The sequence below is a fragment of the Pteropus vampyrus genome, unplaced genomic scaffold, assembly GCF_000151845.1.
Source record: "Pteropus vampyrus isolate Shadow unplaced genomic scaffold, Pvam_2.0 Scaffold26, whole genome shotgun sequence".
Lineage (NCBI taxonomy): Eukaryota > Metazoa > Chordata > Mammalia > Chiroptera > Pteropodidae > Pteropus > Pteropus vampyrus.
The window spans coordinates 6,265,781-6,277,764 of NW_011888807.1; positions in this window are offsets into that span (position 1 = coordinate 6,265,781).

Here is an 11,984-nt window from a genome sequence, read left to right on the forward strand (position 1 = left end):
AGACCTGTTTTAAAGCCTAACATGGTCTATTCTAGAAAATTTTATATGTGTACTTCAGAAAAATGTGTATTCTTCTATTGTCAGATAAAATGTTCTGTATATGTCTGTTAGGCTCATTTGTTCTATAGTGTTGTCCAAATCTGCTATTTTTAAAAATTTATTGGGGTAACATTGGTTAATAACATTATGTTTTAAGTATACAATTCTATAATACATCACTGAGTACCGCATTTTGTTCTCACCACCGAAAGCCTACTCTCCTTCTGTCACCATATATTTTACACACACCCCCACCCCCCACTTTAGTTTTCATCTTCCTCCTACCTCCTTCCGGTAACCTTTATAATGTTGTGTCTCTGAGTTTGTTTGCTTTCTTGTTTGTTGCTTTCTGTTTTATATTTCACACATGAATGAAATCATATGAAAATTTGTTTTCTTACTGATTCACTGTATGGATGATCTATCCAATGTTGAGTTAGGTTATTAAAATCAACTCTTATTGGATAGCTGTTTATTTCTCTTTTTTGCTCTGTTAGTTTTCACTTTATATATTCAGGTTTTCTGATGTTGGTCATGTAAATATTTACAGTTATATCTTCTGGATGGAGTAACCCCTTTATTATTATATAATGACCTTCTGTATCTTATTTTACCATTTTTTTTGTTATTGTTTAAAGTCTACTTTGTCTGATGTAAGTATAGCTTACAGCTACTCCTGCTTTTTTTTTTTTTTTTTTTACCATTTGCTTGAAATATCTTTTTCCATTCCCGTACTCTATGTGTGTCTTCAAGGCTAAAGTGAGTAATTTTTCTATGCAGCATATCATTAGATCTTGTTTTATTATTTTTTAATTTATTTTTTTACATTCAGCCATTCTATGTCTTTTGATAATTTCATTTACATTTAAAGTAATTATTAATAGATAAGGGCGTATTATTGCCATTTCGTTTACTGTATCTGGATGTTTTATAGAGGCATCATTTCTTGTTTCTTAATTCAGCTGTCTTTTTATGTGTTTTAATTCTTTATGTATCAGTACTTTTGTGTAATTACTTTATCATGTTCTTTAGCATGTTCTTTTGTGTAATTACTACAGGTTGTATGCTTGTGGTTACCATGAGGCTTACATAAAATATCTTAAAATTGTAACACTTTATTTAAACTGATAATAATAACTTCAGGAGCATTCCTAAACTCTATACTTTTACTTCTTTTCCCCATCACATTTTAAATTATTGTTTATAGTTTAAATATTTTTACATTATATATTCGATATCTGATAATTGTAGTTATAATTATTTTTACTACACTTTTTAAATGTTATACTAACATTATAAGTGAATTCTGCATCACTATTACTATATTACATAATCTAACTTGAAGTATGTATTTATTATTATCAGTAAGTTTTACACTACCTTCTTATGTTTTTATGATGTTAATTAGTGTCTTTTTACTTCCATTCAAAAAACTACTTTAACTTTTCTTATAAACCAGGTCTGGTGGTAATGAACTCCCTCAACCTTTGTTTAGTAAAGTCTTTATCTGTCTTTCATTTCTTAAAGACAGCTTGGACAGGTATACATTTTTTGTTGATTTTTTTCCCCCAAGATATCATTCCATTTCCTCCTGGTCTAAAGAGTTTCTATTGAGAGACCCACGTGTATTCTCACTGAGTTTCCTTGTATGTAATTTTTCTCTTTTGCTGATTTTCAAATTGTCTTTTCTCTCTTAACAATTTGATTATAACGAATCTCAGTGTAGCCCTATTCAGGTTCAACCTATTTGGGATCTTTTAGGGCTCATGGATCTGAATGTTCATTTTCCTTCCCTGATTTGGGAAATTTTCAGTCATTATTGCTTTAAATACATTTTCTGTCCCTTTTTCTTCTCCTTCTGGAATTCTCATAAGGTTGGTATTATTTCTTTTGATCATATCCTTTAAGTTTGGTAGGCTTTCTTTAGTCTTTTTCATTCTTTTTTTGTTTTGTTTTGTTTTGTTTTGTTTCACTGACTAGATAATTTCAAATATCCTGTCTCTAGGTCATTGATTCTTCCATACTCTAAAGTCAGTTTTTGAAGTATTTAATTGCTTTTCAGTCCTTGTATTTTTTAGCTCTAGGATATGTTTGTTTTGATTCTATTTCTTTGTTGAACATCATGTTTTAGTCATGCATTGTTTTCTAATTTCATTCAGTTGTCTGTGGGTCCTTGCATTTCACTAAACTTCTTTGAGATAATTTTTCAGAATTCTTTGTCTGACAGTTAATAGGTCTGTTTCTTTAGAATCAGTTATTCAGGCTTTATTAGTTTCCCTTTGTGGTGTCATGTTTACTTGATTTTCTATGCTCTTTGATTCCTTAAATTGCTACCTGCATTAAGTAATCTCATCTTCCAGAATTTACAGTTTTGCTTTGGCTCAGATAGTTCTTTATCAGTCAACTGTTTTTTTTTTTTTGTATGTATCTTCTGGGAATGTCCTTGGGCAGGTGGAACTTGCTAATAGGGTCTATTTTTAGGTGAGGCCACTGCCTGAGCTCTGTCATCATAGAGTGGAGGGAGGCTGATAACAGTTATATAGGAATGCTTGTTTGATTCCCTGCATAAGCAAGGCTATAGATTGAGCCCTACGATTTTCTGGGTTCTGGTCAGGCTTACTAGATGGTAAGGACTAGGCACTATACTCAGCAGTAGGTGGTGAATTAGATTCTCTGCCCTTATAGGGCAGCAGAATTGTTCCCAGGGCCTGCATGGCTCACTGAGTACCTGAATCAGGCAAGACTATGCATCGAATTCCCTGGCCAGACAAGGCCTCTGATTTTATTTTTTCTGAAGAAAAAGAAAGTCATAGGCTGTGCTCTCTGTTCATGTGCTACTGTAATCAAGGCTTTTGGATTGGCTATACAGCTTTCCATGTGCTCTGGTCGGGTGCCTGGTTGGGCAAGCCAAAGGCTGTCTTCAGCAATGGGAAGGGCTATAAATTAATATTGCTGCCCAGGTTGAGAGGAAAAACCATGTCCACAGTCAACAACCTCTTTGCGGTCTTGACTCAAGCTGACCAATGCCTCAAGTTCCCTGAATCATTGATGTCACTGGCTTTAATCTGCACATGATCAGCTGTGCCTATGGTACTTTCTGCTCAAGTGTTGCTGGGCTATGTAGCTATCAGATATTCTGGCCAGGTTTTCTGGTGGGTGGGGCTGGAAGCTACACTCAGCAGTGGGCCTGGTTATGATTCAGCTCCCTTGCCTTGGTGGAGGCAAACCAGGCTGCAGGGTTAATAAGGCTCTTTGTTTGAGAATTTGAATCATGCAGATCTGTATCTGCCGAGTTCCCTGGTCAGAATGTGCAACTGCTTTTTGTCTACAGATGAGCAAAGCTGTTGGTTGACACTACTATTTGGTGCTGCAGGTTATGAAATTGATCTGTCAATATCCGAGTGCTGGTTTTTATAATCTCTTTTCTTCTTCTCTGTCATAATCCAATTCCTAGTGGAAAAGCTCAAGAGAATCTCCTGTAATTTATGTGGAACAAGACTAGAGTAGGGGCTCCCAAGAAGTTATTTACAATGCTGGGATAACTGGATGTCCATCGTAGTTCTCTTTTCTCACCATCAGAACCACTGTCTCAGGGGAAACTTCTCAGGATAGTGCTTCCCCAGCCTAGGAGAGGGGCAATGAGGTCAGCATGTAACTGCTCCTCTTACTCTTCTAATACAGTCTAATGTAGAACAGAGTGCTTCAGCCTCACCCGCATGTTGTAGGATTCTCTCAGTGGTGTCTTATCCATAAGTACTTGTTAGTTGTTCTTGTGATGGGGAGCAGAGTCAGGAATGACCTATGTCGCCATCTTGGTGACATCACTCTCAAATTTAGAATGAGGATTTTGGGGGCAGAATTTTGTCTTTGGCTCATAATCCACAAATATTAATTGAATTAATTCCCTATATAAATGTAGATAAAAAATGCATTTGAGGCCAGAGGAATAGATGTAAATGGGAGGGAGAGAGAAGAGAGGAGGGAGAAAAGAAAGTATTCCAGCTATAAAAATCCTTTGAAAAGCTGAATTTGGAAAAAGAGACTATAGAGGAGTGATTAAATATAAGAGGGATTCTCAAAAGGCTATAGTGTCAAGTATTCTAAGGGAAAATATTGTCTTAATAAGGAGGAAGTGGTTAACTTTGTTGAATGCTCTTGATACATCTAATAACGTAACAAAATAAGTTTCTACTGAATTTTTCAATACTTAAAGACTTCAATATGAACAGTTGTTTTTTTTTGTTTGTTTTTGTTTTTTTGATACAAATGGAACAGATTCAAGATTGGAGTGGGTTGAAGAATAAATGGGACATAAGGATGTAGAAGCTGAGCTATAAAGTGGTCTGGAGAGAGAAAAATAGCTGCAACTGTCTTGTTTTTATTGTAGTTTTTACTGTCTTAAGATCAAGGAGTCTACATATGTAATGATAATAAACCCTCTCCCCCCATAATGGAATAGATTGATGATACCAATGAGGGATTAGTAAGTGTGGTAATTCCTGAGAAGTTATTAGGGGATGGAATATAAATCTTATTGGCCTTTGTAAGAAATACAGTAAGTTTATCCAAAGTACAAAGAAAAATGAAGAAGTGATTGTGACAAAATTTAAACTTTGGAAGAAAAATTTGTTATTTTGGGGATAATCTTTCTGATAAAAATTACAAGTTGCTCAGATTGAGGAGGAAAAGGAGTGTAGAAGTTTTGGATCAGTTGTCATTGTGGGCTATGCCACAATGGAATAAGGTAAATGTAGAACGTACAGTAACACTGCTGCATGGCCTAAAGTAACTTCAGAGCTTTGTGGTCATTTTTAATCCATCTGGCTTTGACTATCCCCCAGGAGTCAAATAATAAGCCATATCTCATCAGACCACAATAAACTTTTCTTATTATTAATTTGTTTAATACTGTCATCACCTAAGTCACCCCATTTCCAAACCCTGAAGACACTGATACATTCATGCACTGACAATCAACTGGTTGACAAGTAAATTGCATCTCAAGTACATGCATGTCTTTGATCCATTTTTTTCTTCACGTGGCTACTACTCTAGCTTAGCATCTTATTACTTCTTACCTAAGCTAATCTCCCAAATTCCATCTGGTTCATTTAGATACTTATCTATATTATACTCTCCACAAAGCAGACCAAATACATTTTATTTATTTACTTAAAAGCCTTCGAAGATTCCTATGGTCTTTTATACCACCTATAACCCCTCAATCTTATATACCTGGATCTTTGTAATAATATTCAGCTCTGTTTTCCAGTTTCTTCTCATACTTTTTCACTATTTATACCCCATAATTCTGCCAAATGAATATATCTCATTCTACATTTTAATTAAGCCATATTTCTTTAAAGTCTGGATTTTATAACTGTAATACTCCTACCTTCTAAGCTAATTTCATTCACCTATACTTTAAGCCAATCTGAAATTCTGTCTTCATTATGATGTATTTTCTCATCTATTCAGGCAGCTAAGACAGACTTTTCTACTTTCCTTCCCCCAATTTTCTATAGGCTTCATTTAGGCTTTTGTGTGACTGTGGTAACTGTCATATTCTGCTCCATAAAAGCAGATGATGTGGATTCAAATGTGTACTTTTTTGTTTTCTAATTTAATCATGAGCAGGTAACTTAAGACTTTGATCTTCAGTTTCTTTATTAAAAAAAAAAAACAGGAATTACATTACTCTGAAGATGAAATGAAACAACACATGAAAATAATAAAATATTAAATCAAATCCTCTTTCCTCTTCCATTAATTTCTAACATTCTACACCTAAAAGAGTGCCTTTCACAAAATATCCATTCTATTAATATTTGTCAAATTAAACTGAATGTGTTAAAAGTCTTTAATAATGGTATTTAATTATCTTTAAAAATGTCAATGCAGAGTTCTATAGTATGGGTTATGAGTACTTGAATTGGAATTATTTTCGAGGAATTTATTCCATAATAACCAACTGAAAGCTAAATAATAAAGTGTCGAAATTGTGTTGGCTTATTTGTTTATATTTTGAGATAGGATGTTGAGGCACTATCCACAAAAAAAAAAAAAAAAAAAATAGACCAAGTTGGAGTGCTACCATGAGAATAAAGAAAGGGAATGGAAGAAATGAAAAAAAGGTGGAGAGAAGGGCAAAGTAAGACCAGTTTTTTCTTAAAACTTTAGCTTTGGGCCAGTACTGAAGAGAACAAATTCATATAACAAATACATGGCTCAAGAACTAAAGTTACAAAATAAAACAACCTTTTATTAGATTACATTATTTCTCTTTAGGAGACATAATTGACTGCGATAAGCCTTCTGGAGTACTAAAAGATGTATATGTTGAAAACAGAAACCATACATGCAAGATGTGATATTCAACTCCTATTTCATAATTTTGCAAACATTTGAAATAAATTAAAATATTTCCTAACTACCAATTACAAAAGAAAAAAAGCTTTTTTCCCCCTGTAAATCACATAGGTATTTTCAGGTCCTCAGGAATCTCTTGATGTTAACAAAGCTTTGTAATTCATAGGTGCCTATTTTTACTCCATATTTTAGAATAGTTACCAGATATGTTTTAAATTTCCTATTAAGTACAAAACTATTATATAACCATTTGGTTACCTGAAGTTTGGATTATGGCCTTGTATTTTTGTGAAGTTTTAAACTCATGCTTCAAATGAAATGTACAGGCTTAGTGGAAATATTACTTCTCTGTCTTTGTTGTTTACCATTCCAGAATATTGAAAACACCACAGTGTTTTAAATCCACCATGGAAAGTGAAGGAGCCTTGCCAGAGATCTAAAATGCTTTCAAAGGAGGAGGAGGAATAATGTCTAAAAATCTAGGACGAATTCTTGTGATTATCTCATAGGTCAGTAGGTGGTTTCTAAACTTCACAAGTTAATGCAGGCAACATTCAATTTAGGTTCACCAAGTCTCAAAGACTTGGAAATCACATATTGAAATATGGGATGTTTCCCCCCAACCCTATAAAAAATTACAAGTGGTAGTAAGATCCTTATGTTCCATACTCCTGAGCTTAATGAAATCAATCTCTCTTATATTATATATATATATATATATATAAAATACATATATATATAATATACATATACATATAATGCCATTATATATATAAAATACTATTATATATAACATATACCATCATATATAATACCATTATAATTGATATTATTATAAAAATTAATGGTATAATTACAATATTTTATAGTTCCTCTTTTTCTTTCAGATCACTGTATCTAGGATTAGCAGCATCATGTTGTTTGAATTTTCTGCCAGTTTTACCTGTTTTTTGATAAGGGGAGCACTTATGTCCTTGACATTAGCCAGGTACTAGAGGCCCACGAAATGTGGCATTTAATATTCTCAGAATTCTTTGTATGCCTAGATATTTGTATTCAGTTACATAGCTAATATATATTGATATTCTCGACATGGCGTATCAGCTTAAGAAACAACAAACAGAAGAAATGTGTCAGTTTCTTTATTAGAAGATCTTTACTACAACAATGAAGAGAATAATGATATCTGTGAGCCTGATCCTCAGGTTCCTTACGTGCTCAATTATGGTCTATTGACCTTCCCTCAAGATGAGATGGGAAGGATGTTTCTGTGAATTTCTGCATTCCAAAAAATTGCCTACTTCTTTAATGTCTTAATCTTCACTTTCTTATTCAGCATCTTATTCACTAAATCCTCTCTCTTCCCCAGCTGTGTACTTAATGTTCAATGACTGATGCTGTACTTTCTTCTCTTCATATGCATTATCTTGGGTGAATCTTACTCATTTTAAGTTGTTCCCACATTATGCAGCAGATAGATATATAAGCTTCTAGATTATCATATCTGATGCCAAGTTTTTATGAAACCCCAGACTTTTCATGTTGTCATTTTATACAGTGATGTTATCTCCCAGTTTCATACACTCTGCTCCAGCTAAGCATATATTTTTACTCTTTACTCTTCGAATATAATTACTTTCCCAATATTCCTCATTGTCATAATTTCCACAAGGGTGGAAACTTTATGCTATTTGCTGTTGAGTCTCTAGTGTCTAACACAATATCTGGTACCAAGTGAATGTATAAATAATAAATACGCATAAGGAAATATTTTTAAAAACAAAATATTTGTACTACAAATTAGTGATCAAACTCAAGGTTACAGAAATTGTCCTTGAGTAAAATGAGTGTTTCTGATGATTTTGGATTTTAATTGCAATCAATAAACCATTAAGAAATTATAGAATTAAAAATATTTTAAATTGCTACCTTGAATTTGCATGTGGTAAAAAAAAATAAAAAAGTCAAGAGTGTTCTTTATGGCCATTAAAAAGTAAAAACCAGAACTGAAATCACAAGTGATAAAAATTAATTTAAAATGTTATATAACCCATGTAGATAAATAGGCATGACTCAACTTCCTGCACAAGTATTCTTACGTGACCATATTTTGCTCCAATACTTTACTTCTCTTAATAGGCCCACTGTTAACCTGTTTAGGGAATAACAATGAGAATAAATAGTGAGTCTTCATCTTTGAAATGCTGCCCAGAAGACCTTAATCAACACCTATTGATTTTAAGTCTAGAGGGAGGTCAGCTGCAGTCATGTACATTAATATTTATTAAAAGTTGTAGGTGAGGTCTAATAAAAATTAGATTTTCTATTTATCTTCATTTAGATGGCAAGGAAATTAGGCTGTAAAAGCACCGATAATTGATTTTAGTTATTTACTTTGGCTTGGCAGGCTTCAGGTGCTGACTTGTGAGTGAATTCATAGGTGATGTTTACATGGATCAGACCTGGGAACAGAGGACTCTGATACATTTATCACAAAATCAGAATCCAGGGAAAAGCAGTTATCTATATAGCAGTAGCAATGCCATTTAAATTCTCTGTAATTTTTTTTTCTTCTTCTTCTACAAGGAATATTGAACTTATAAAAGACTACTAAGGGTGAAAAGAGGAATCTTGGTATGACCTCACACATTTAAGAATCTTATATACCTCAAAGATGGAGAAGTCAACTGAGAGCAATACATTCAAATTCAACAAAAGCTGATTTTATCTTTTGAATTGGATGTTTGTGAAATTATATAAAGGGAGGGAAAGTAGAAAGCAAGAAAAAAGAGCAAAAAGCATAAAAGATTTTTATATTTTTTCATATTTCAGTTTTTATATTTCAATTATTCTCTCCTACATTTTTAACATCTCAATATTGATGGACTTGGTTACTGCTGGGGTAGGGAGGTATAAGATGTAGTGTGAATGATGCTATGGAGAAAATTTGCTGGCCGTTCCCATGATGAGGTTCCATAGGTGTTTTGGTAATGCTGGGGCAACCTGAAAAGCTATGTATTTAAAAATTCTGTTCATTCTTATATTTTAGAGACTATAGTTTTAGCTCACAGATACCCAGATATATCAGTATCAACAATGTGTCTTTCAGAGTATTTATAATAGGGACTGATCAGCTGTTTAACCACACCCTTTTTTTTTTTTTTTTATTCCTAGGTATAGCTAGACCACGATCTTAGCATCATCACTAGATAGGTGACTATAAGGCACTGATACCATTTTTAGTAATATTCTGTGAACAAGAAATTGTGTCAGTCATGCTTGAGCCAGTATGCACTATCCATTAGTATATGAGCAGCTAACATAACCTTGACTTATACCATAGCCCAACTACACAGAATCACTCAAAGGTCAACATATGTGCCTTAGTCACTCTAGTCCCCTTTTAGGAAAATGATCTGATTATCCCCACCCTCTTACATCCATTATTAACTTCATTTCAATGACTTCAGTCATTTTGCTCCCTTGAAGCTACAGGAGAATTTAACCCCTGATGTACTGTAGGACAAGGATTGCACATAATTCTTCATCCATGATGCTTGCTGCTACTGGACACTTTGTATAACATCCTTACTCAGTCCCATTCTGTGACATGGACACTACCAAGTACTGGCCCCTTCACTCAAGAGTCCCCTGACCATTTTTGCTTCATGAGGTTATAGATTCTGCTGCTGGGAAATTAGAAAAGATGTTTTTGTTCCTCATTAATGAGTCACAGTACAGAAGGACACTTATAGCCAAAAGTCAAGAGCCAGAATTATGAAAGCCAAAATCCAACCCCTACCGGAAAGAAGAGTGGAGGAGCAATGACATTTCAATACCTAGGTCAAAAAGCCTATATTTTAGAAGTTCAGAAAGTAAAATGTACTAGTAATACTGTGATAAAAATAGTTCATCTATGAAAATACTTAAGATATTTTAAAATTATAGTATGTGTGTATGTTTATTTTGAGAAGCTACTGACCCAGTTCAGACCAAAAGCCCTGCTTACAGCTGCCAGAACAATTCCAGACTTTGTAATAAGTAGATGTAAGTCTGTGAAAGCATTGGTTAGCAATTACTCAGGAATTGAAAGACCTGATCCCACAGATTGAGAGATCAGCATCTTCAGGTGAAAAAGGCTGAGACAAGTAGGCTGACAATATTTGGACTAAGTTGCCAATTCAATAAATGCTGTTATAGTATGAATTCCTAAATCTGAAATCCATAGTGCCACAGTTATCTATCTACTGTAGGACAGTTGAAAGAGAAGGAAAATTCCTGTTTAAAAAATAGATGAATTTCTCAATCTTCATTTAAAAATTTATTGTATATAGCCAGGCATTTTGAGTCTCTTCAGTGCATTATACAGGTTCACTAACTGAAGCACTCTTAGTTGATTTTTTTTTTTTTTTTTTAACTACAGGGGTCATGCTAAGTTCTTTCTTATCACTTTTTTTCTCATTCAATAACCCTCCAGGGAAGAAAATTGCAAGACTTCAGTCTTCATTTCTAATAATACACAGAAAACACTCATCTTCACATTTCCTTTCATTCGAATACCAATTTTAAAAGGTTTTGGTTTTCTTGAATCTGTTTAGTACATTTAAGTGCAGATTCAGAGTAGTAAAATTATCATAGCCCCAATTTGTATTATTCATTAACAAATAATATTAAATCTCTTTAAAATAATTTATATTTATAGTAACTTTAGTCTTTCAAATTTTCTTTCTATTCTAAATTATTCTAATCATACCTCTTTATTGTTATAGTTTCAGATTTTTTAAAAATCCTTTTTCAGCATTAAAAATACTGCTCTAAATATATGTGATAGATAACCAAGTAAATGCACACAAACGTAAATATATTTGTTAACATAATCTCAAATGTGTTATGCTTTAATCTGTTTTCAAGGGCACTTTTAAAATTGCCTTTGAAAAAAATATATACGAAATATTCAGTTAAACCTATGATAGCCAACTAGTCAAAAATGTATATCACTTTAGCAAAAAAGTGAACTTCTGCATGCAAACTATGATATTTTACTCTTCAAGTTTTTAATGAGTGCAGTGATATGCTCAAAGAAACATTAAATAATTAATAGTCAACAACGAAAAAACATTTTAACAAAACTGGAAAGCAGCAATTTTTAAATTAGGCCACAGTCATTAAGGCTAAGACACAGCATTGGATAATCCCTGTTTAGTATTATATTCTATTACCTTTAATTTCTTTTACAAAAGGAACTCTAGACATATATTCTTTTAAAAAATATTGCTTTTTAAAAAATTACAAAATGAATGCATTTTGATTGAATATACATTTCTTTTTTTAAATTTGGAAGAGAGTAAACTCTATCATACCCAAATTGATTCTCAAAAAAAAAAAAAAAGTTTGTTGTTGATTTCTATACATTCTCCTAGACCTTTTCTGTATATATACCAATAGAAAATATAAACTCTTATAAGTTTGTGTGTTTGTATGCACATTCTATTTAGTGTAGTTATGCTATACATCCAAGTCTATAATGTGACTTTTTTTTTCACTTATTACATATAAAATAATTCATATGAGTGTGT